The sequence below is a fragment of the Lynx canadensis genome, chromosome B3 (assembly GCF_007474595.2).
Source record: "Lynx canadensis isolate LIC74 chromosome B3, mLynCan4.pri.v2, whole genome shotgun sequence".
Classification (NCBI taxonomy): Eukaryota; Metazoa; Chordata; class Mammalia; order Carnivora; family Felidae; genus Lynx; species Lynx canadensis.
Window position 1 is genome coordinate 111,542,105 of NC_044308.2, and position 27,129 is coordinate 111,569,233.

At 35.6% G+C, this 27,129-nt stretch overlaps 1 protein-coding gene and 1 pseudogene across 12 annotated transcripts in view; one reads left to right on the forward strand and one right to left on the reverse strand.

The window, feature by feature from the left end:
- FUT8 (fucosyltransferase 8) overlaps positions 1-27,129 on the forward strand; it is a 342,855-nt gene that overhangs the window by 143,536 nt on the left and 172,190 nt on the right. The window contains exons 1-2 of one of the 12 annotated variants that reach the window (XM_030319342.1): positions 393-409; positions 516-580. The exons of 9 other annotated variants lie outside the window; for them this stretch is intronic. The gene's annotated coding sequence lies outside the window, so the exon portion shown is untranslated. Of the gene's footprint in view, positions 1-392; positions 410-515; positions 581-1,252; positions 1,334-27,129 lie in introns of those variants that run through there. 2 more of the 12 variants (XM_032593381.1, XM_030319336.1) reach the window with 2 other exon arrangements.
- LOC115516573 lies at positions 1,085-1,557 on the reverse strand (annotated as a pseudogene).

The window sequence follows — 27,129 nt, forward strand, 5'->3', positions numbered from 1 at the left end:
GTTGTGACCCGAATTTGATGAGGAAAGAACTATGGTGTATATTTGGGTAAGTGTGTTTCAGACAACAGGTTCAGAATCCCTGTGTTGGGTGTAGGCTCTGCATATTTTAGAACATAAGAAATTAGTTGTGTAATTATTTGTTTCATTTTTCCTTTCCCAGTAGATTGTGATCCACTAAAAAGGGGATTATCTCTCTTTTGTCATCATTGTATACTTGGCACTCAGTGTAGTGCCAAACACATGGCAGGAGTGGGGCACTGGATAAATATGGATAAATTCATGAAAGAAGAGGGAGAATTTTGAAGGAATTCCCCCACCCCACCCCACCCCTGCCTTTTAAAGTTCATACTATAAATATTTCAAGCTGCGGAAGTCTTTGTAGATCATAGGAAACAAGTGAGTTCTTTAGGTAGGTAGAATGATTCTTCCAAAGTCACTGTTAATTAGTAGTGTTCTTGTGATGGCAAAGATTTTATCTCTTATTCTTACTCTTAATAGGGATCCTTTTGTTTCAGATGTCTGGTCTAGACATGGGAAGATACTTGGCTGTGGAAAACCTTGCAGTAGAATCTGGAATCAGGTAGCTGGGTTGAATTGCCTTTTTGATACTTGCTGGCTGTGTGACACCATTAGCACCTTTAAATTAATTCATTAATCCACCTGTAAATGCCTTGATTTTCTTATCTGTAAGACAGATATTGTTATTCCTATTCCAGTGTTCTTTACACTGGAACATTTTCTTTTGCATGATGGGATTTCCCATTAATCTTCTAATATACTATCATGTAGACATTCCCCCCCCCCCCTTTTTAAAGGGAGTTATGATTAAGAACATAGGACTTTAGAATCAGACATTGGATTCTCTGAAAGTTTACTTCTTAAAGTTACTTGTTAACAGTATCAAAGTTTTTATCTAACTAATGAGAGAATAATCAGGAGGACGTAAGAATTGCTCCCAAGAATTGAGCATCAGGAGTTCATGTATTCATTTAGGAAAGGGATGCCGTGATAAAATGACTAAGCTACATAAAAGTCTGATTAACTTTTAAAAGAAGGAAGTCAGATCTCCTTGGGGATTTAATCCTTAGAAAACTTGGAATATAAAACATTTGAGTTCAATTTAGATATCATCATGGTCTTTATCATCATTTTTAGTGTCATCAAATTGGATTTCATCATCATCTCCAGTGCCAAATGTATCTGTTTCATTGATTTCAGCATATTTTGGAAGCTTGCCACATGCCTTCAGATTTATACCTTCATCTGCATTGTATTTTAAAATTACATCAGCTTTGTTATCCTCATCATCTGGCAGACCAGTATAATGTCTGAGGTATTTATTCAAATTATTTTCCTCATAAGACATAAGACATAAGACAAGTTCATAAGACATAACCTCTTCACACCACCAAGACACATTGCTTCTAATCATACATTTCCCAACATTTTGATTACTGAATTATACTTATTCATCCTGTTTACATGCCAGCTTTTTTCAGGGTCATTTTCACTCTTACCCCTGTACCTGTTTTTACCCCTACCTTTATTCTTGGTCATGGCAATGCCTCATGGCATCATGGTCTCCTTTCCTGTGATGGCAGTGGCAGCTGTTCTTCCAAATGGCACGTGGAATGACCTAGCATGTGGTGTGATGTAGCACTCTGCAGGGGAGGGAGAGTTTTCAGACTGAGCTTTTCTGAGATGGACTCAGTGGCAGCAAATTTATTTCCTTCCCCCTTCTCTTTCCATGTATATTAATGTGTTTAAGGTTTTCTAGGGCAGCTCTAGAGGTAACCTTTACTCTTGTACTTTCTTAGCCTCATTACTAAGGTGGATCTCTCTTTGTGTCTTTACTGAATGCACCAAGGATTCAGTGGACTCTATCTTGCTTTTAAGAACTTGAATGATTCTTGGCCCATTGTGAGCTCTCATATCATCAATAAAACCTGGTAATTTTTCTTTCCTAGAACGTGTTTTTGCTCAACCTTATGGATTTTCAGCCTATGCACATATAGATTGTTATTCAGGTAATTTAAGGGGAATCTCTCTCTCTCTCTCTCTCTCTCTCTCTCTCTCTCTTTTGGGTTTTCCCCTTCAACATACTGTAATTTCAAAAGTGCTTTCAGAAAGAATCCAGGTAATTATAGGTCTCACCTTCCCCCCCACCCTCCCTTTTTTTTTAAGGAATCCTTTTGGTGCTGCTTGTTTTCCAAAGTCAGATACATAGTTTTTCCAGTTTTCTAGTTGTTTACATTTGGAAGGTTAATTCTGGGTCCTATTACTGCCTTGTGGTGAAAGTAGAGATTTCTTAACACTTTTAAAATGAAGAATGATATTCTTAGCAAATGATACATCCTGCTCATTTCAAATTGTGTTCAAATACCATTATGTGTAAAAATTCATTTTTAAATGTTGCTTAAATTAAATTGATCTTAGCAACAACATTTCTGTTATTCTTCCACACATAGCTGTAAATAAAAGCTGCCTTGGCTGCTTTTCATCTAATATTAGTTACCAGTCAACTGATGCATTAAATTAAAGTTGGTGTAATTCTAATGATTTATAATAGCTGATTCCTTTTGGTACTTTTATGCCTCACTGAAGATCACTTGCTGTTTTATGATACTTTCCTTCCTTCCTTCCTTCCTTCCTTCCTTCCTTCCTTCCTTCCTTCCTTCCTTCCTTCCTTCCTTCCTTCTTTCCTTCCTTCGAAGCTTCCTTCCTCCCTTTCTATCAGAATCAGTATAAAAAAGACCCCTTAAAATAAATAGTAACTTTTTACTAATAAAAATATTTTTGGGGCACCTGGGTGGCCCAGTTGGTTTAAATTCTTACGCTTGATATTGGCTCAGGTCGTGAGCTTGTGGTGGTGGGATCGAGCCCCATGTCTGGCTTTGCACTGGGCGTGGAGCCTGCTTGGGATTCTCTTCCTTCCATTCTCTCTCTCTTCCCCTCCCCTGCTTTCTGTCTCTCTCAAAAATAAATAAATAAACACTAAAAATATTTTTAAAATGTCTTGTTTCATCTATTAAGGATACACTGAAATAGTATAAGTTCAGTACTGCTCATTATTTCTTTAAAATTCCTTCAATGAGTTTTAAAACATTGGTAATTGGAAATAGAGTATAAACGTGAACTGATATGAAGTTAATTGAGAATGTCTCATTAAGTCTGGAATAATGAAAAAAAGGATGTGCTTGATGAAGAACAGTATATTGAGCTGAAAAAATTTTTTATAGGACTTGAGGTCCTTAGGAAAGAGTGAATGACTGACATGCTTATGTTGATTCAGTTGGTGACATGAGCTTAATTTTTTTTTTTTTTTTCAACGTTTATTTATTTTTGGGACAGAGAGAGACAGAGCATGAACGGGGGAGGGGCAGAGAGAGAGGGAGACACAGAATCGGAAGCAGGCTCCAGGCTCTGAGCCATCAGCCCAGAGCCTGACGCGGGGCTCGAACTCCCGGACCGCGAGATCGTGACCTGGCTGAAGTCGGACGCTTAACCGACTGCGCCACCCAGGCGCCCCAACATGAGCTTAATTCTTTATCATTAATACTTACAGTATTTCATTTACTGTACTACATGCAAGGTATTCCATCTGATAGTCATTATTTGTCTATGCTGTTCTTGGAAGACAGACTTGCAATTCTTAGGGGAGTATTTGAAAATGAGCCAATAGTAGCATTGTGATTTATATGTTGTATGCTCAGGCTTAACACAGGCATTTTTGATTGGCATTAGAATTGTACATCATAAATATTAAGAAAAAAATACTTAAGAAATGTATAGCCATAATATACATATGTCTCAGAAGATGAGGGTCAAGGTTGTAATTATAGGTGAGAGAACTATAAATTCCTGAGTTCTGACAGATGGCAACAAAATGTCTGATTCTGTTACTTTTTATTATTTCTTAAAAACTTTTTCTGATGTCTTTAAAAATTACTGCTTTTAGATATATCCTTTGAATGTGGTGTAGAAGGCTGTTTACTCTTTCGTTTTTTGACAGCAGATGTAAAATACAGACATCTAATTATTCAAGATCTTTTAGATACGAATGATTATTCAAACTAATGTAGTTACTAGAAACATTTGCCAAAGCTGCTTTTATTTTGGTCTGTTACTAAAAGAGATGCGTCACCTGTAGTGTTGCCTAGGCAGCACGGATGCACTGCACTTCAGCCTCCTAAACTGGTTATCGTTGAAATTTATGGATTATGTTTGTTATTTTGATAGTGTTGTTCTCTTGTAACTTTGCCCCTAAAGAGTAATGATCCCTTGGTCAATCCAACCATATTGCTTTGATTCGTTTGGAATCAAAAAGATGGATCTGTGAATCTTGACTCCTGGTTTTGTGACCTTAGGCAAGTTACTTAACCTCTGCTGGTTTATTTGATATTATTATAGTATAGTAGTTAATTGAGTGGGCTCTGGAGTGTTTGTGAGGACATGCATTCTAGCTGTGCTACTTATAAGCTATGTGACTTTGGGCAAGTTACTAACTTTATTGCCTTCTCTTCCTCATCTACAGATAATAATAGTACTTATCTGTAAAATGCTGTGAGTAAGCCTGGCACATACTAAATACTCAATAAATGCTTGCTATTGTTATTTTCTATAAATGAACAAAAATAACATAATAGGGTTATTATGAGGCCTGATTGAATAAATAGATCACTTTGCATGGGGACCTACTACATGTTCAGTATATGAGGTACTATAATGGATTGATGGTAATTTTGATCATGCAGTAATTGTGTCTGTGGAATAAGATCCAAGATTTATAAGAAAAGATACCACACTGGAGCTCCATTGATTTGCTAATTGGTTAAGACACAGAGTGAGTTCCAGCATTCTATTAGGTCACTTGTACAAAACAGATCAACTTTTATATTCCAGATGATGCACAAGATGTGGTAGATGAAATATCCTATCCAATAAGACTTCAGAATTGTAATCTTAACTATATCTATCGTAGTATCAGTATAGTTTGGGATTGGCCACATGCCATAGATGGCCAAGGAAGTAAAAGCATTTAGTGGGGAAAGCTTTTACATTAGCTGTATTGATTAAAGATACGATACAAAACTTCTCCCAATATCAAGGGTTACTCAGAAGATGTGAAAAATGAATAGGGATGTATGATGCAGGCTGCTAGTATTCTACTCAAACTTAAAATCTGTTTTTCTCCTTTTTTTTTTTTAATTTTTTTTTTTAATTTTTATTTATTTTTGAGACAGAGAGAGATAGAGCATGAACGGGGGAGGGTCAGAGAGAGAGGGAGACACAGAATCAGAAGCAGGCTCCAGGCTCCGAGCTGTCAGCACAGAGCCCGACGCAGGGCTAGAACTCACGGACCGGACCGTGAGATCATGACCTGAGCTGAAGTCGGACACTTAACTGACTGAGCCACCCAGGCGCCCCCTGTTTTTCTCTTCTATACTAATAGAATTTTTTTTGTTTTTGTTTTTTTTTTTTTTCCTTAAAGGTAGGCATATTGAAGCTTTGAAGGAAGGGCTATTTCCTAACTGAGTGACTAAGTACTGGCAAAAGAGATAAAAGCAGAAGTATTATGTGTGTGTGTGTGTGTGCTTGTAAAGGTCAGTAACTCAGCTGGAGGTGATCCCATTTTGTCATTCAGTTTCTCCTTTTTGACCTTTATTGTAGGCATGATAAATGGAGCTTTAGCAAACATTTTGGACTGTGAGGTGATCTCGATGATGGAAGCTGGGGATGGAGAATGGTAGAAGAGAAAGTTAGAAACTTGGGTCCCTGAGGATACTGTGCAAACACCATCTCTACATGGCTAATCTTTAGACAATATTTTCAAAAGAAAAAGTAAACCTCAATCTTGTTTAGCCAAGCTGCTGTTGTGTTGGGGTATTCTGTAATGTGCAAAACCATATCCTTATACTGAGGGGAAACAGTATAAATAAGAAAGTACTTTTGAGGTTTAATGGTTTGTGTTAGGGGTGTGTGTGTAGAGGGGATTGAAAATACAAAGAGAATTGGAGACTAACACTAACTGACTAAGGGATTGTGGATCTATGTTGATCATACTGGTGAAATTTTATTAGATTAATAGGAAATATGAAACTTACTTTATGGGAAAAAAGAAAATATTTACTAGTTCAGTGACATGTGAACAATTAGTTATCAAATCACGTTTTGTTGGATATTGGGGGTAGTTAGAAGAACTGATGAAATTGATGGGTGGGCCATAAGTCATTCTTGTCTTTAGAATATTAACATCTTTTTATAGGTTACTGTTGTTGGCTTGTGCTATTGTTAAATGATGTATATATAACTTTGTAGTTTTTTTTTTTTACTGGTAAGTTCCTTTTTGTTAATGACGCTTCAAGTGTCTTCTCTCAAAATTTTGGATTGACAAATGTGAAAAAAATGTTAGAGAACATTGAATTAGCCATTTTCTGTAGAAGAGGTTGAGAAAAGATTTTGGAGCCTACACAGCAAATCACTGATATATTTTTTTTAATTAATTAATTAATTAATTAATTATTTTTTTAGAGAGAGACGGAGAGCACAAGCAGGGGAAAGGGGCAGAGGGAAAGAGAGAGAATCCTAAGCAGGCCCCTTGCTCAGCGCGGAGCCTGACACGAGGTTTGATCCCATGACCCTGGGATCGGACACTCAACTAACTATCTACCCAGGTACCCCATATTCGTTCACTTCTTTACATAAAGAAGATTCCAAAAAAATTATATATGCACTCATACTTGGGCTCTCACATTTTAATGGTTTCTGTGACACCACAATAATTGATTTGACACATTTAATTCAGTAGCTTTGGATGGAAAAATGTTTAGATGCCTTAGTTGAGAATTTTACAATTTCTTTAGTCATGTTGCCCAATCTTTGTTTTAGTTTTATTTGGATAGTATGGAATAACAGGTCTAGAAAGACTGCAGAAGGTGATATGTTTCATTGTAATTTATTAGACATGCTATATATTCTTTACCTTTCTTTTTACCTTGTGGATCTATTCATTCCTTTCCATTTATCTCTGATTAATTTTTATTTAAAAAATTTTTTAATTTGCTCTTTAATGTTTATTTTTGAGAGAGAGAGACAGAGCATGAGTTGGGAAGGAGCAGAGAGAGAGGGAGACACAGAATCCGAAGCAGGTTCCAGGCTGTGAGCTGTCAGTACAGAGCCTGAAGTGGTGCTCAAACCCATGAACAGTGAGATCATGACCTGATCTCAGGTTGGTGCTTAACCGACTGAGCCACCCAGGGGCCCCTGTTTAATTTTTATTTAAAGGTTAATAAATATTAATTACAGTACATACTTTACTCATGTCACTTTTTGTCACCTTATTTCTTTTTTTATCTTTATTTTTAGATTTTCCTAGGAGGTACATAGAACTCGAGTGGTGTGGAAAATAACTACATACCCTCAAATCTCCATTCTATGGGATAGAACATCATCTTCAATAATAAGTTCCCTTTGGTGATGGCAATATAATATTCCATTATATAATCATTAGTTTTTTAGTCTTTAGTACATGTTCACTAATACATATTTAATATTTCTTTTTTTGGCCAATTTTCCCATAATTAAACAATAATATACACAACTGAATTGTGCACTTTAAATGAGTAAATTATGATGTGTGAATTATATTTCAATAAGGATGTTAATACTTTACAAATATAATTTTCCTTCCCCTTTAAATCCTTCTTTGGAAAAATGGAAGAATTTAAGAAGAAAAGAAATAACGTGTCCTCAGCTAGGAGTGGTGACAGCTATAGCAATTGCGTTCTTTTCTCTAAAGCACCCTGAATGTTTAGGGTAAAGTTCTATGTTGGACATTTTGGGCATCTTGACATTTGCTGGCACTGGAAAGATTTGACAAGGGAGAACTGGGAATTTGTAACATAAATAGTAACTATTATTAAATACTTTAATTTGGTGTCTACTTGGCACAGGACATTGCTGTCCCTGCTATTTTTTTGTTTGTTTGTCGTTTCACTTTTTTTTTAATTTTATTTTTTTAAAATTTACATCCAAATTAGTTTGCATATAGTGCAACAATGATTTCAGTAGATTCCTTAGTGCTCCTTACCCATTTAGCCCATCCCCCCTCCCACACTCCCTCCAGTAGCCCTCTGTTTGTCCTCCATGTTTATGAATCTCTTCTGTTTTGTCCCCCTCCCTGTTTATATTATTTTTGTATCCCTTCCCTTATGTTCACCTGTTTTGTCTCTTAAAGTCCTCATGTGAGTGAATTCATATGATTTTTGTCTTTCACTGACTGACTAATTTTACTTAGCATGATACCCTCCAGTTCCATCCATGTAGTTGTAAATGGTAAGATTTCATTCTTTTTGATTGCCAAGTAATACTCCATTGTATATGTATACACCACATCTTCTTTATCCATTCATCCATCAATGGACATTTGGGCTCTTTCCATACTTTGGCTATTGTTGATAGCACTGCTATAAACATTGGGGTGCATGTGTCCCTTCAAAACAGCACACCTGTATCCCTTGGATAAATACGTAGTAGTACAATTGCTGGGTCGTAGGGTAGTTCTATTTTTAGTTTTTTGAGGAACCTCCATACTGTTTTCCAGAGTGGCTGCACCAGCTTGTCTTCCCACCAACAATGCAAAAGAGATCCTCTTTCTCCGCATCCTTGCCAACATCTGTTGTTGCCTGAGTTGTTAATGTTAGCAATTCTGACAGGTGTAATGTGGCATCTCATTGTGGTTTTGATTTGTATTTCCCTGATGATGAGTGATGTTGAGCATATTTTCATGTGTCAGTTGGCCATCTGGATGTCTTGTTTGGAGAAGTGTCTATTCTTGTCTTTTGCCCATTTCTTCACTGGATTCTTTGTTTTTTAGGTGTTGAGCTTGATAAGTTCTTTGTAGATTTTGGATACTAACCATTTATCTGATAGGCCTTTTGCAAATATCTTCTCCCATTCTGTTGGTTGCCTTTTAGTTTTGCTGATTGTTTCTTTCGCTGTGCAGAAGCTTTTTATTTGATGAAAATATTAGAAGATATTTTATTTTTTTTTGATGAGGTCCCAGTAGTTCATTTTTGCTTTTGTTTCCCTTTGCCTCTGGAGATGCGTTGAGAAGTTGCTGTGGCCAAGATCAAAGAGGTTTTTGCTTGCTTTCTCCTCGAGGATTTTGATGGTTTCCTGTCTTACATTTAGGTCTCTCATCCATTTTGAGTTTATTTTTGTGTATAGTGTAAGAAAAGTGGTCCAGGTTCATTCTTCTGCATGTTGCTGTCCAGTTTTCCCAGCCCCATGTGCTGAAGAGGCTGCCTTTATTCCATTGGATATTCTTTCCTGCTTTGTCAAAGATTAGTTGGCCATATGTTTGTGGGTCCATTTCTGGGTTCTCTATTCTGTTCCATTGATCTGAGTGTCTGTTCTTGTGCCAGTACCATACTGTCTTGATGATTACAGCTTTGTAGTGTAGCTTGAAGTCTGGGATCATGATGCCTCCTGCTTTGGTTTTCTTTTTCAAGATTGCTTTGGCTATTCGGGGTCTTTTCTGGTTCCATAAAAATTTTAGGATTATTTGTTGTAGCTCTGTGAAGAATGCTGGTGTTATTTTGATAGGGATTGCATTGAATATGTAGATTGCTTTGGGTAGTATCAACATTTTAACAATATTTGTTCTTCCTATCCAGGAGCATGGAATCTTTTTCCATTTTTTTGTGTCTTCTTCAATTTTTTCATAAGCTTTCTACAGTTTTCAGTGTATAGATTTTCATCTCTTTGGTTAGATTTATTCCTAGGTATTTTATGGTTTTTGATGCAATTGTAAATGGGATTGATTCCTTGATTTCTCTTTCTGTTGCTTCATTATTGGTGTATAGGAATGCAGCTGATTTCTTTGTGTTGATTTTATATCCTGCAACTTTGCTGAATTCATGAATCAGTTCTAGCAGTTTTTTGGTGGAATCTTTTGAGTTTTCCATATAGAGTATCATGTCATTTGCAAAGAGTGAAAGTTTGATCTCCTGGATGCTTTGGATGTATTTTATTTCTCTGTGTTGTCTGGTTGCAGAAGCTAAGACTTCCCATACTGTGTTGAATAACGGTGGAGAGAGTGGACCTCCCTGTCTTGTTCCTGACCTTAGGGAAAAAACTCTCAGTTTTTCCCCATTGAAGATATTAGCGTTGGGTCATTCATATATGGCTTTTATGATCTTGAGGTATGATCCTTCTATCCCTACTTTCTTGAGGGTTTTTATCAAGAAAGGATGTTGTATTTTGTCACATGCTCTCTCTGCATCTATTGAAAGGATCATATGGTTCTTGTCCTTTCTTTTATTGATGTGATGAATCATGTTAGTTGTTTTGCAGATATTGAACCAGCCCTGCATCCAGGTATAAATCCTACTTGGTCGTGGTGAATAATTTTTGTAATGTATTGTTGGTTCTGGTTGCCTAATATCTTGTTGAGGATTTTTGCATCCATTTTCATCAGGGAAATTGGTCTATAGTTCTCCTTTTTAGTGGGGTCTCTGTCTTGTTTTGGAATCAAGGTAATGCTGGCTTCATAGAATGAGTTTGGGCTTTCCTTCCATTTCTATTTTTTGGAACACCTTCAAGAGATTAGGTGATAACTCTTCCTTAGATGTTTGGTAGAATTTCCCTGGCCCTGGACTCTTGTTTTTTTTTTTTTTTTTTTTTTTTTTTTTGTTTTTTGATTACTAATTCGATTTCCTTACTGGGTATTGGTCTGTTCAAATTTTCTATTTCTTTTTGTTTCAGTTTTGGTAGTGTGTATGTTTCAAGGAATTTGTCCATTTCTTCCAGATTGCCTATTTTATTGGCATGTAATTGCTCATAATATTCTCTTATTATTTTTTTTATTTCTGCTGTGTTGGTTGTGATCTCTCCTCTTTCATTCTTGATTTTATTTATTTGGGTCCTTTCCTTTTTCTTTTTGATCAAACTGGCTAGTGGTTTATCAGTTTTGTTAATTTTTTCAAAGAACCAGCTTCTGGTTTCATTGATCTGTTCTGTTTTTTTTTGGTTTCGATAGCATTAATTTCTGCTCTGATCTTTATTATTTCCTGTCTTCTGCTGGTTTTGGGATTTATTTGCTGTTTTTTTTCCAGCTCTTTCAGGTGTAAGATTAGGTTGTGTATCTGAGATCTTTCTTCCTTCTGTAGGAAGGCCTGGATTGCTATATGCTTTCCTCTTTGCTGTGTCCCAGAGGTTTTGGGTTGTGGTGTTATCATTTTCATTGGCTTCCATGAACTTTTTAATTTCCTCTTTAACTTCTTGGTTAGCCCATTCGTTCTTTAGTAGGATGTTCTTTAGTCTCCAAGTATTTGTTACCTTTCCAAATCTTTTCTTGTGGTTGATTTTGAGTTTCATAACGTTGTGGTCTGAAAATATGCACAATATGATCTCGATCTTTTTGTACTTGCTGAGGGCTTATTTGTGTCCCAGTATGTGGTCTGTTCTGGAAAATGTTCCATGTGCACTGGAGAAGCATGTATATTCTACTGCTTTAGGATGAAATGTTCTGAATATATCTGTTAAGTCCATCTGGTCCAGTGTGTCATTCAAAGCCATTGTTTCATTGTTGATTTTTTTATTAGATGATCTGTCCGTTGTTGTGAGTGGGGTATTGAAGTCTCCTACTATTATGGTATTACTATCAATGAGTTTCTTTGCGATTAATTGATTTATATATTTGGGTGCTGCCAAATTTGGCACATAAATGTTTACAATTGTCAGGTCTTCTTGGTGGATAGACCCCTTGATTATGATATAATGCCCTTCTGCATCTCTTGATACAGTCTTTATTTTAAAGTCTAGATTGTCTGGGGGCGCCTGGGTGGCACAGTCGGTTAAGCGTCCGACTTCAGCCAGGTCACGATCTCGCGGTCCGTGAGTTCGAGCCCCGCGTCAGGCTCTGGGCTGATGGCTCAGAGCCTGGAGCCTGTTTCCGATTCTGTGTTTCCCTGTCTCTCTGCCCCTCCCCCGTTCATGCTCTGTCTCTCTCTGTCCCAAAAATAAAATAAACGTTGAAAAAAAAAATTTAAAGTCTAGATTGTCTGATATAAGTATGGCTACTCCGGCTTTCTTTTGTTGACCATTAGCATGATAGGTGGTTCTCCATCCCCTTACTTTCAATCTGAAGGTGTCTTTAGGTCTATAGTGGGTCTCTTGTAAACAGCATATAGATGGATCTTGTTTTCTTATCCATTCTGTTACCCTGTGTCTTTTGATTGGAGCATTGAGTCCATTGACGTTTAGAGTGAGTCTGAAAGATAAGAGTTTATTGCCATTATGTTGCTTGTAGAGTTGGAGTTTCTGGTGGTGTTCTCTTGTCCTTTCTAATCTTTGTTGCTTTTGGTAGTTATCTATCTATGTATCTATGTATCTGTCTATCTATCTTTTCTCCCCTTAGAGAGTCCCCCTTAAAATTTCTTCCAGGGCTGGTTTAGTGGTCATAAACTCCTTGAATTTTTGTTTGGGAAACTTTTTCTCCTTCTGTTTTGAATGACAGCCTTGCTGGATAAAGAATTCTTGGCTTCATATTTTTCTGACTCAGCACATTGAATATATCCTGCCACTCCTTTCTGGCCTGCCAAGTTTCTGTGGATAGGTCTGCTGCAAACCTGATCTGTCTTCCCTTGTAGGTTAAGGACTTCTTTTCCCTTGCTGCTTTCATGATTCTTTCCTTGCCTGAGTATTTTTGAATTTGACTATGATATGCCTTGTTGATGGTTGGTTTTTGTTGAATCTAATGGGGGTCCTCTGTGCTTCCTGGATTTTGATGTCTGTGTCTTTCCCCAGGTTAGGAAAGTTTTCCACTATGATTTACTTGCTCACATAACCCTTCTGCCCCTATTTTTCTGTCTTCCTCTTCTGGGACCCCTGTGATTCAGATGTTGTTCCTTTTAAATGAGTCACCGAATTTTCTAATTCTTAAATTGTGCTCTTTTGCCTTAATCTCCCTCTTTTTTTCTGCTTCATTATTTTCCATAAGTTTGTCCTGTATATTGCTGATTCTCTCTTCTGCCTCATCCATCCTTGCCTCCGCGGCATCCATCCATGATTGCAGCTCAGTTTTAGCATTTTTTATTTCATCCTGACTAGTTTTTACTTCTTTTATCTCCGCAGAAAGGGATTCTAATCTATTTTTGACTCCAACTAGTATTCTTATTATCATGATTCTAAATTCTGGTTCATACATCTTGCTTGTGTCTGTGTTGGTTAAGTCCCAGGCTGTCGTTTCTTCCTGCTCTTTGTTTTGGGGTGAATTCCTTCATTTCGTCATTTTGAAGGGAGAAAAGGAATTAATGAAGTAGAAAAAATTAAAATTAAAAAAAATTAAAATAAAAAAATTAAAAACACACACTCACACACACAAAAGCGAATAAATGATGCTAGATCCTAGGTGTGTTTTGGTTTGGGTGTTGAAAGAGAAAAAAGGGCGGGGGAAGAAAAAAAAAACAAATCGTTTGAAAATTTGAAAAAAATGAATGCACTGAAGTAGACTAAAATGAAATGATGGAAGTAAAGTAAAATTTGAAAAAATTTACACATAAGTAAAAAATATAGTAGAAAAAAAGTTAAAAAATATTTTTAATGAAAATAAAAATGAATTTTTTTCTCTCTGTATTCAAGAAAAATAAAAGAAATGAGAAAAAGAAAAAGAAAATTGAATAGATGGACCTGCTAACAGACTAAAATACCACTGAAATTACTTCATTTTCCCCTAGAAGTCAGACTGTGAAGCACTTTATAGTCCATAAAGTAAGCAGGTGGTGAGACTTCTGTTCTTGAAGAGCGAGGTTGGCCCAGTAGGACGGGGCTTAGTGTAACAGCTCCGTTCTCCACTAGATGGCGCTTCTAGCTTACTGGGGTGGATTGTTGTGGCACTTGTAGGTGCATATGCATGGGAGCGGTGAAAATGGCGTCACCCAGCAACCCAGTCTCTGGTATCGGAACTCTCTTCTCCCCAGTGAGCAATCGTGCACTTGTTCTTTGTCTTCAGCTCTTGTCCACTCCCTGCTTTTACACTGTCTGTGACCAAACCCCAGGTAGTACCTCTCTCCCGAGTTTTATCTCAGATGCGGCTGTTTTCCCTGCCCCCTTACTTCTGAGGGAGTGCGTCTTTGACCTGTTCTGCCCCTCTGCAGAAGGTCTCACCGAGCAATGGCTGAATGCTGGCCGCCCCCAGGAAAGTTCGTGGGGCCGTGCTGGTGCTGATGCCTAGAGATTGCGACCAGGTGCCAGCCTGCTCCAGAAAAAGTTTGCGAGATAGTGTAGCAGCAGCGTTTCAGGGATTATGGAAAATCACAACACACATCTGGCACTAAGCTTCACCCTTAACAACCTTGTTTCAGCCCCAGCAAACGTGGCCGTTTCATTCTCTGGGATCTGCTGGGACCAGGTGGCCTCACAGTCTCTACCAAATGTCCTTCCAGCAGTGGAATTGCTTTTCCCTGTGTGGCCCGAGAACCTCCCGGACCCCACTCTGCTCTTGGGGATTTGCCCTTCCCACCAGAGCACTGCCAGGTATTGAGCTGCGGAGTTGCAGCCTTTGTGCTTTCCCTGTTTATAGTCTTAATGGAATTTAAACCCTCTCCTTTTTTAGTTTATTCCCTGTGGCTGTTTCCAATTTTTTACTTTCTTTCCAGATGCTTTTGGGGAGGGCTGCCTTTCCCATATCCCCCCCCCCCCATTTCCATCCTCTCTCCGCTCACAAAAGCGGCTCCCTGCCCTCTGCGGCTTCTCTCCCCCAGTTCACCTCTCCATGCCGTGTATCTGCTGAATTCTGTGGTTCAGGTTGTGCAGATTGTTGTGTTAATCCTCAGATCAGTTTTCTAGGTGTGCAAGATGGTTTAGTGTTGGTCTGGCTGTTTTTCATGGATGCTAGACACACAAGAAATTTCCATGCTGTTCTGCCATCTTGGCTCCCTCTCCTATATCTAATATTTCTAATTTGATGTGCTTTAGTTTATCTTTAATGCTGATGAGCTTGAACATCTATCTATATTTTAATTATTTGCATCAATAGCATAATAGAGTCTTAGGCACAAGGGCTCACCTACTTGGTTTCAACTCCTGTATCCTCTAGTTATTAATTTTGTGACTTTAAATATGTTTTCATATCTGATAGTGTTGTGGAAAGGGAATTAAATTTAGAGACAGAAGACCTGTAGTCTGACCTTAGCATATATTAGCTTTGTAAATGCTTTAAGCAAATTATTTAATACCTTTGAGCTACAGTTTGTCATCTGTAATAGGGTAGGAATCATAATCGATAGTTTTGGGGGGGATAAATCATAAATTGAAAGTATAAATTATATAACATCATACATATATAGAACAATAAAATACTTTGTCTTTTTAAAAAAGTACAGCGATAATGTTAGGAGTTTTTTTTCCTTGGACTTAATTATCTTATAACTAGAAGTTTGTATTTTATGACCACCTTCACTTAGTGTGCTCACCTCACAAGTCCTGTCTCTAGTAACCACCTTCTCTTCTCTGTATCTATGAGTTTGAATTTTTTAAGATTCTCATGAAAGTGAGATCATACACTCTGTGTCTGTCTCTGTGTGCCTAATTTCAGTTAGCATAATGCCTCCCAGGTCTATCCATGTTGTCAGAAACGCTATAATTAATATACATTAGTATTTTAAATATATGTATATATTTAAAATTTCCCAAATAAGTGGACTCGTGCAGTTCAAACCCATGTTGTTCAAGGATCAACTGTATACCACATTTTCTTTTTCCATTCATCTGTCGATGGCACTTAGGTTCTCTCTTTTGGCTATGGTAAATAATATTGCAGTGAAAGTGGGGATGCAGATATATTTTTGAGATACTGATTTTGCTTCCTTTGGATAAATACTCAGAAGTAGAGTTGCTAATTGTATGGTAGTTCTATTTTTAATTTTTTGTGGATCCTCCATACTGTTTTCCATGGTGGCTGCACGGACTTATATTCCTATCAACAATGCACTTGGTTCCCTTTTCTCTACATCTTCATCAGCACTTGTTATCTCTGTCTTTTTGATAATAGCCATTCTAACAGGTGTGAGGTGATACCGCATTGTGGTTTTTATTTGCATTTTGCTGATGATTTGTGATGTAGAACACCTTTTTTTTTTTTTAATTTAAAATTCAGTTAACATACAGTGCAATATTGGTTTCAGGAGTAGAATTCAGTGACTCATCACTTACAGACAACACTCAGTGCTCATCACAACAAGTGTCCTCCTTAGTACTCATCACCCATCTAGCCCATCTCCCACCTCCCTCCCTCCATCAACCCTCCATTTGTTCTCTATTGTTGAGTCTCTTGTGGTTTGTTTCCCTCTTTTCTCTTTTTCCCCCTTCCCATATATATATTCATCTGTTTTGTTTCTTGAATTCCACATATGAATGAAATCATGTGGTATTTGTCTCTCTGATTGACTTATTTCATGTAGCATATTATATTCTAGCTCAATCCATGTTGCAAATGGCAAGATTTCATTCTTTTGGATGGCCATGTAATATTCCATTATATTATATATACCACATCTTCTTTATCCATTCATCAGTCAATGCACATTTGGGCTCTTTCCATAGTTTGGCTATTGCTATAAACATTGGGGTGCATGTACCCCTTCAAATCTATATTTTTGTGTCCTTTGGGTAAATACCTAATAGTACAATTGCTGAATTGTAGTGTTGTGTTATTTTTAGCTTTTTGAGGAACCTCTGTACTGTTTTCCAGAGTGGCTGCACCAGGTGGCATTCCTACCAAAAGGGAGCAACTTTTCTAGTGCCTGTTGGCCATTTATATGTCATTTTTTGGGAAAATATGTTCAGATCCTTATATATTTTGGATATTAATCCCTTATCAGGTATATGTCTAGCAAACATTATATCCCATTCCTTAGGTTGTCTTTTCATTTTGTTGATGGTTTCCTTTGCTGCATAGAAACTTTTTAGTTTGATGTAGTCCCATTTGTTTATTTTTGCTTTTGTTGCCTTTATTTTTGGTGTCAAATCCAAAAAAATAATTTCCAAGACTAATGTAAAGGAAGTTATACGTCTTGTGGTTGAGAATCTATGGAAATAAAGAAAGGCCAACCCGTTGCTTTTTGTTTACTAATAAATAATCAGAGCTTTTATTTATTAAGCCCATTCTACATGCTAGGCACCATGACTAGCACTTTATACAAATATCTCAGTTCAAGACTACTATAAATATTCATTTAAACTAGCAAGTTAAGGGGCACCTGGGTGGCTCAGTCAGTTAAGTGTCTGACTTTGGCTCAGGTCATGACCTCATAGTTTGTGAGTTCAAACCACACATTGGGCTCTGTGCTGACAGCTCAAGAGCCTGGAGCCTCCTTCTGAGTCTGTGTCTCCCTCTCTCTCTGCCCCTCTTCTGCTCACACTCTGTCTCTCTGTCTCAAAAATAAATAAACATGAAGAAAAATAAACTAGCAAAATAAATGAACCAGAGTTAATAGTCTGACTCAATCAAAATATTATAATAATAGCTATAATAATTATAGCTAATATGTTCTACCCTAATTGGTTTAAAATGAATGTTCTTAACTAATTTACAAAGAGATTAAATAATTTGGTCACAGTCACAGCTAAAAAGTAGATGAAGTGGGTAAACACTCTTCCAGTTGACTGTAAAACTTTCTGTGAAACCTCTAATGATTATATTGCTAAACGTTACTAAGTATATCTCTTTGTATAGATGTTTTAGTAGTTGCTTTAAGTATAACCTTAAAGGTACATAATTTATCACCCTCTACTGACATTGATGTTTTACCAGTTTGAGGGAAATGTAAAAACTTTACCTCTCTGTAGTCCTATTACTGTCTGTAATTTATAATATAATAGTCTTAAATATTCCCTCTGCATATATTTAAAACCATGAAATACATTATCAAAATATAATGTAGAAAACTCAAGAAAAGAAGGAAAATTCTATTGTGTGTTTACTCATGTTTTTGCTTTTTCTGTTGTTCTTTTTCTTTCTGAGATATATGAGGCAAAAAGAAAACTCCAAGAACTCACTGTTAATGTTATTCCTTTAGTTCCTAGATTACTAGCAGCTCTGCTTTTTCTTTTTATCTTTCACAGTCTTATATTTGTTTTATACAGAGTGTCCAGCGCTTTTAGCTATTCTTAGTGGGAGGCACAGACATCTTTACCATCTTGGAATAGAACCAAAAGTCACTTCATTAAATGTAAAAAAAAAATTAAGCGTTAATATTTTTATCTTGTTTTCCAGATAGTATGCTATTTTGGAGGAAAAGTTTGAGGCTTTTCACTCTCTGGATTGAATTATACTTATTAACATATCCTAGTTATATAATTTCTTGTACTTGAGTTAAAAAGTATGTGTAGAAGGAGATTTTCCTAGCTTCTCTTGTAATTCTTAAAGTCAGCAGGCTATTCTTAATAACATTAACAAAAAAATAGCTATCACTGGCTTTAGTTCTGCCACTTACTGGCTTTACAACCTTGGAAAAGTTATGTAATCTCAGTGTGCCTTAATTTCCGCCACTGTAAAATGGGCACTTACATCAAGCAGTTGTTGAGAATATTAAATAGTATTATAATTACGAAGTATTGAGAAAAATACCTCGCATTCAGGAAACACCATATAAATGTAGCTATTATCATCCTTATACTTAGAATAATAGGCCCATATAAGAGGAATTATTACAGTCATTTTAAGGATAAAAAATTCACACTTAGAGAAAGTGAAATGCTCTCCCTAATTCTTGGCTGGCCCAATTCTGTATTGGTGTTGCCAGGATTTAGACCCAGTGTTGTCTGACCTTAGAGCTTACAGTTTCCAAGGCATTGTGCTATCTCCCTATCAACATTAAATCCTTCTGCATCCTGCAGTTACACCTAATATTGTATTGTTTGTATTTGTCTTCATATTTAACATTTTAAACTGAGCCATAATATCTCACCAATGGTTGTCTCATAATTTATTTAAACCTCTCTTTCTCCTTCTTAGAATATATAGATTGTCTCTCTGTCGCCCATCTGGCTCACATATTAGTGAATGATTAGGCAATAATATTGTTATAATATTCATCAGACATACAGTAGTAAAGATTAGCCCTTGAAGGGCTTTCATGCCTCTTACATGAAGATTAAATTGTGCTTTTTTTTTAAAGAAATATATCCCACTAAAATTTTCTGTAGCATAAAATGTTTATTACCCTTTTGAATCTACCCTATTCTTTAGAAATAGTTTTGAATCTGTTTGAATCTGAATTTTTTAATCTCTGTTCTTTAGAAAGAATTGTCTAGAAAGATTGTGAATCTTTATTCGTTATTTGTATATGATATGACTTGGAATTTTTCAATACATCTGTGTTCCCTTATTAGCTATTAAGTGCAATGGCTTTTTTAAATTACGTTTTCAATTTTAATTCCAGTATGGTTAAAACACAATGTTATATTAGTTTCAGGTGTACAATATAGCGATTCAATGATTCTGCACATCATTACTCAGTGCTCATCATGATAAGTATACTCTTAATCCCCTTCACCTATTTTACCCATCCTCCTACTCACCTCCCCTCTGATATGTGTTATTTTGAATGAGTACCCTCAGTTAAAGTTATTACTTTTTTTTTCAAAAAGAAATTTTTTTTACTTGAAGCGTATTTCAGAGTACATGGTTCTAAAAGATATATATAAAACATTCCATCCAAGAAAAGTGGAATACGTATTTTTTTCAAGTACATACTGAAGATATCCCCTGGTTAAATCACATAAAAAGAGACATAAGAAATACAAATTTAAGAAGACTTAAACCATACCAAGTATATTTTCCAACAAGATCAACAGTAAAAGAAAACTGAAAAATCTGCAATGTGTAAATATTAAATATTTAATTTGTAACTATTAACCAATATATTACTGCACAAACCATGGGCCAAGTAAGAAATCAAACAACAAATCAAAATATGTCTTGAAACAAAAGAAAAAGTAAACACAATATTCCAAAACCAATGGGATGCAGCAAAAGCAGATGTTAGAGTGAAATTTATGCTGTAAATACTTGTATTAAGGAAAAAATTCAGGGGCACCTGGGTTGCCTCAGTCAGTTGAACAACTGACTCTTGATTTCAGCTCAGGTCATGATCTCACGCAGTTCATGAGTTCAAGCCCCTCATTGAACTCTGTACTGACAGCGTGGAGCCTACCTTGAGATTCTCGCTCTCTCCCTCTCTTCCTCTATCTTTCCCCCTCTCCTGCGTGTACACACTTTCTTTCTCTCTCATTGAACTCTGTGCTGATAGCGTGGAGCCTGCCTTGAGATTCTCGCTGTCTCCCTCTCTTCCTCTATCTCTCCCCCTCTCCTGCTTGTGTGCACTTTCTCTCTCTCTCTCTCTCTCTCTCAAAATAAATAAACATTTTTTAAAAAATAAAAAAAAAAAGTTCAAATAAACAACATTATATCACAAGGAACTAAGAAAAATAAGAAACTTAGCTAAAATTTGGTAGGGGAAGGAAGTAACAAAGAAAAATCAGAAATAAATAAAATATAGACCAGAATAAAAAATAACATAGCATTGAAAGTAATGACCATTTATTGCAAAAATAAAATTGGCAATGCTTTAACTATATTAACTAAGAATATAAAGGAGACTAAAAAGCCAAAATGAGAAATGGAAGATTAAAAAATAAAACAGATATTCATGCTCTGTCTCTCTCTGTCTCAAAAATAAATAAACATTAAAAAAAAATAAAAAAAAACCAGATAAGCACAGAAATACATATTGTGATAATAGGTTACTCTAAATAATGATATACTAACAAATCAGACAACTTACAAATAAACCCCACATATTTCCTAAAAATGCACAAGTTACCACAGTTGAATCCTGAATCTTGAATCCAAGAAATAGAAAATCTTCTTAGGCCAATAATAAGAATGAAAGTTGAATTAGGAATCAAAAGTCTCCCAGCACCTAAAAGCCCAAGACCACATGGTTTCATTGGTGAATTCTACCAAACATTAAAAAAAACAATTAATGGCCATCTTTCTCAAAATCTTACAAATAATGGAATGGAGGGAATACATTCAGTATCATTCTTTGAGACCAGGATTACCCTGATAACAAAGCAGGATAAAAATAGTACAAGAACCAAAAAATTTAGTTTGTATGATCTAAGTATTGCTACTCTTTTGACATCCCTTTGTGTGATACATGTTTCTCCACCCTCTCACTTTCAATCTGCAGGTGTCTTTAGGTCTAAAATGAGTCTCTTGTAGGCAGCATATAGATGGGTCTTATATTTTTGTCCATTATGCCACCTTGTGTCTTTTGATTCGAATGATTAGTCCATTGACATTCAAAGTAATTATTGGTAAATATGTATTTATTGTCATTTTGTTACTTGTTTTGTCATTGTTGCTGGAGCTTTTCTCCAATCCTTTCTTTTCTTTGACACTTTTGGTCACTTTTTCCCACTCAGAGAGTCCCCTTTAATATTTCTTGCAAAGCTGGTTTAGTTGTCATGAACTCCTTTAGTTTTTATTTGTCTAGGAAATTCTTGATCTCTCCTTTTCTGAATGATAGACTTGCTGGAAAGAGTATTGTTGGCTGCAGATTTTTTCCATTCAGCACTTTGAGTATATCATGCATCCTTCTGGCTAGGTTTCTGTTGAGAAATCTCCAGCTAGCCTAGTGGGTTTTTCCTTGTAAGTTATGGATTTCTTTGGTCTTGCTGCTTTCAAGATTTTTTCATTATCATTGTATTTTGCAAATTTAATTAACAATATGTCTTTGGTCTAAGCCTGCTTTTGTTAATTTTTTAAAATATTTGAGAGACAGAGACAGAAACAGAGAGACAGAGCATGAGTGGAGGAGGGGCAGAGAGATAGAGGGAGACACAGAATCTGAAGCAGGGTCCAGGCTCTGAGCTGTCAGCACAGAGCCCAATGTAGGGCTTGAACCCATGAGCAATGAGATCATGACCTGAGCCGAAGTTGGATGCTTAACCCACTGAGCCACCCAGGTGCCCCTGCTTTTGTTGATTTTAATGGGCATTCCCTGTGCCTCCTGGACTTACGTGTCTGTTTTCCTTCCCTAGATTAGGGAATTTTTTTCCTGCTATTATTTCTTGAAATAAAATTTCTCTCTCTTCTTCTTCTGGGGCTCCTATAATACAAATGTTATTGTGTTTCATTTAGTCACTGAGTTCCTAAGTCTTTGTGTTGCATGATTCTTCTTTCTCTCTTTTGTTCAGCTTCTTTATTTTCTAGTATTTTGTTTCTGGACTCTGCAGTTTATCATGAATTGGCTTGAATGCAGGTCTTTGGTTTGAAATTATTTTGGATATATTTCCTTCTGAGCATCTAGCTTTGACATTTTCTGCATATAAAAATGAATGAATGAATATGCATATGAAAATGCCTTTGAAACTTAGTTCTAATTCTTTATGTAATTCTTTATCAAAATCTTGATTTTAAAACTTGATTTTAATTTTGTTTTGCCTAGGATTTTAACTAGGTATTAAATAAATATATGCACACTTGGGTAATATTCTTGCATTTAGGTTTTCATTCAACACATATTAATAAAGGTCTTGGCTCTGATTAGGCATGGTGCTCTAAGTCCCTGTTCTACTAGTGCATACCTTTTAATATTGGAAGTAAATAAGCCAGTAAGTGTTGTGATAGAGAATAATGGAGGATGGTGAGTGTTTTTTTAAAAAGATAAGGTGTTGTATTCTCGTAAGGTGTTGCAGCCATTCTCCTTTCTTGCTTTCAGGGCCCCAGTTTTGTTTTGAAGCCTATCTTTATGGATAAATCCTGATTAGTCTTAAGCAGTAATCCATTCCATTTGTCAGTGATTCATTTTGTGAGGCACAGGTGAGTCAGTCTTGGATAATCAGATATGCAGATCTTCTGGGGGAGACTTCTGTCAGTAGTTTCCTCTTCCTTAAAATGAGGCAGACTAAAGGAGATTACCAGTTGTTCTTTGGTAATGTACCATAAATAACTACATGTAGCTGGGTTTGAGGCAGCTAACTTGTTCATGAAGAGTGCTAGCCTAAGGACAGAGGCTGACATGCCCGAGGGGTTTATTTAGTTTATTTAGTCTCTCCAAAAATTGATTTTTTTTTTTATTAAAAAAAATTTTTTTTTCCAACGTTTTTTATTTATTTTTGGGACAGAGAGAGACAGAGCATGAACGGGGGAGGGGCAGAGAGAGAGGGAGACACAGAATCGGAAACAGGCTCCAGGCTCTGAGCCATCAGCCCAGAGCCTGACGCGGGGCTCGAACTCCCGGACCGCGAGATCGTGACCTGGCTGAAGTCGGACGCTTAACCGACTGTGCCACCCAGGCGCCCCAAAAATTGATTTTTGAGAGACTAAATAAACTTTTTATCTACTGAGAAATTACAATTTCCTTATCTTTAAAGCTACTTTGAATTAGATTTTCTCTCCTTTATGGTAATATGTTGTAATTGATACAGGTTCTCAGGAACTGTCTCTGAAAAGAGGTGACATTTATTTAAGTAGAGATCTGAATTACAAGAATGAACCAAAGGAATTGCAGTCCAGGTAGAAGGAATAGCAAGAACAAAGGTCCCATGATAGATAAGAAGTTGGCGTAAGGGTAGTATACCTAGTTTCTATTGACCATGGGAAGGATAATAGTAACTGATACTTATAAATTGCATTGCAGTTTACAAATCTCCTGTACATACATTATTTCATGTGATCTTTACGGTGAAAATATTTACCAACCATTTTATAGTTGGGTAAACTGCCCATATATTTATAGCTAGTCATTAAAGAAACCAATCAAATAAATATTGTGTAGTACTGGCTAATCAGACAAAATGGTAAGGGTATACATTCTATTTGAATTTTTTATATTACCGCTTTTTAGCAGTTTTAATTTATTCAGGGCCAAAAGTACAGATGCCAAGGCCAGATTTCTGGACCCGTTTGAATAGTACAAATTAATTGCATCAGTAAACACAACCTGGTGTGTTATCTTGAGTTAAGGTGAGTGAGATACTCCTGATAGAGACCTCATAAATGTGATTATTTGTTCGCACTTCATAATGAGGAAGATTAATTTCTAAGATATTGGCTGGTTTCAGTGAATTTAAATAGAGTATTTTGTGCTTATGTATTCAGGATGCCTAGCATTTTAAATTCATATGTGCATATACTGTGACCTTACTGATAAGCAATGTGAAAGTTTGATAGATGACTCTGTAAGTAATGAATTAAAATTGAATTTTATAGTCTTAGTAGGGGCTATATGAAAATTTCCTTTTCTGTCCTTCCTTCCCCTTCCCTGCTTTCCCCTCCCTTGCTTTCCCCTCCCTGGCATTCTTACCTCCCTTTTTCCACTTTCTTCCTCCCTCCCTTTATTTTACATTTCAGTTTATTTGGTTTTACCAAGTGCTTTAACATAAATAAAAGTTGATTTCAACTAACATTAAAAGGTCATTTTAATTTATGATACTATTTTTACTTGTTTTTTTCTACTTTTTTAAATTAATAAACACATAATTTTATAAACTGCCCTTTTTCCATATATGGAGGCTAGACAGTAAGAAATATTTTAAATAAATTCTGTAACAGTACTTAATCTGAAAATGAATACAGATCAAATGAGAAGACATTTAAAGTGTTGCGTGTTTGGTAACTAGGATTGAATTGAACTCTGTATGTATAGGGGCTTTTTAAATATTTGTACTTTATAATAGATAACTAGCTTTTCTCTAAAAGTTTTATTTATGTTTCCCTTTATCAACATGATGCCTTTAAAATGTGATAGGTATGCTTAACCCCTGCTACATTATGGTAATCATTAATTAAATCTGTTTAAATTTGTTGAATAAATTATTTTACTTTTCTGTTGTAGTTTTCAGTTTTTTACAGTGAATTACTTCAAGAAACAGTCTGTAGTAATAATTTGGTTTTTACTCTTTCCAGGAAGAAAGTAAATTCTTCTAAAGATGATAACCCTCTGAACTATATATTTTATAATAATAATAACTAGTATGTATTTTAATTTAGGGAATCATTATTTTGAATATTTGTGATTATTTCTTTTGTTTTGAGAAAGGGTTAGACTACTAAAAAGATTCAACACAATTTCTCTATGGTTTGTTAATTGTATTACTAGTGATTTGAATTGGTATTTACAGTTTTTGAAATGTATGAGAAATACAATCTTCACGTTATAGTTGGATTGAATTGATTATATCAATAGAATAATTACCTTTGAAATTTTTTATTCAGAAAAGAATGTACAGTGATTTTGCTGAAAAAAAAATATTTCATTGATATCCAAGATGCAAGCACATAATTTAGCCATTTAGTGAATTAGCAGTCTTCGGTTATTGACCTTTGCAATTACATTCACAAATTGGAGACTGTTTAAACTTTCTCTTAAAATGTTTTTCAACTTTATTGAAGCATAATTTGCATCAAGTAAATGTACCCATATCAAGTGTCCAGTTAGATGATTTTTCTCAAATTTATAACTTCACGTACCTGTCATTCCCCTTTTTCGTCAGTCACAGCTTGCTCCTTGGCACTATGTATTAGTTTCTTTGTTCTAAAATTTCATATTAATGTGTACTTTTTTTTGTCCCTGGTATCTTTTGGCAGGCATGTTATTGAGATTCATCCATGTTGTTGTGTATATTAGTAGTTTGTTTCTTTTTACTGAATACTATTCTATTACATGAATGTGTCACAATTTGTTTATCCATTCATGTGTTGTAAGATACTTGAATTTTTTCAAAATTTTGGCTCTTATAATAAAGTAGCTGTGAACATTCTTGTTCAAGACTTTGCGTAGGTCTTTGTTTCCCTTTAAGAGTGGAATTGTTGAGTTATATGGCAAAATATATTTAGCTTTTCATGAAGCTAATTTTTTTTTCTTTTCTAGAAAAACTTATATAAAATTCCTGTTACATCTTCTGTACATATGTCTGGTAGAATTCACAAATAAAGCCAAATGGGCCTGGTGTCTTCTTTTTGGGAAGGTTTATAAATATATATTCAACATCTTTAATAGTTATGAGGCTATACAGCTATTCAGATTGTTAATTTTTGATTGAGCTTTGTTTTTGTTTCTTTTAAGAAATTTATGCCTTTCTTCTTAGGCTCCACACCTAGTGTGGAGGCTGCTTATAAAAATAAAGGAACGAAGTTTGCCAGTTTCAGGTCTGGCTTTGTATTTGTTGACACAAAGTTGCTTACCATATTCTCTTATCTTTTTGTAGCATCTGTAGTAATGCTCCCTCTTCTGTTCCTAATATTGGCAACTTATGTCTTATTTTTCTCTTTCCCCTGATTAGTTCAGCTGAAATATTATTAATTTTATAGGTCTTTTCAAGGAACTTGTATCCATTTTTTTTCTAATGCTTATCTGTTTTATATTTCATGGGTAGGGTTTACATTTTGAACCTTTTTACCTATTTCACCAAACTTTCAAATATTGTAATACTTCTTGAAGGATAATGTAGGAACTTCAATACTGTATCTTTCCTTTTTCTTCCTGTCATCCTTTATTATTATTGTCATACATTTTATGACATTGTTATATGTCCCATGATACTTTGTCATAAAAGAATCATTTATTTTAAAATAAGTTAATATGAGGAAGTTTCAATTATACTTACCATACATTTAATATGTCTGTTTAAATCCATTGTTTATGTTCACATATCCAATTACAATCATCCTGAAAAACATCCTTTTACATATATCTTGTAATACATATCTGCCACCTACAAGTTCTTTCAGCTTTTGATTTTTGAAGATGTACTTTTGCCTTTATTTTAAAAAAGAAACTTTTATTTTGGAATAATTTTAGAATTACAGGAAGTTTGTGAAGAAAGTACAGAAGTTTCCATATATTCCTTGCCCATGTTTCCCTAATGTTAATATCTTACATAGCTTTGGTAAATTGTTAAACTAATAAATTAACAGTGGTGCAATATTATTAACTAAACTACAAGTCATATTTGGGGCAGTGTCCCTTTCTCTTCTAAGATCTAATCCAGGATACCGTGTTGCATTTACTCATTATGTCTCCTTGGTCTTTTCAAATCTTTTGACAGTTTCTT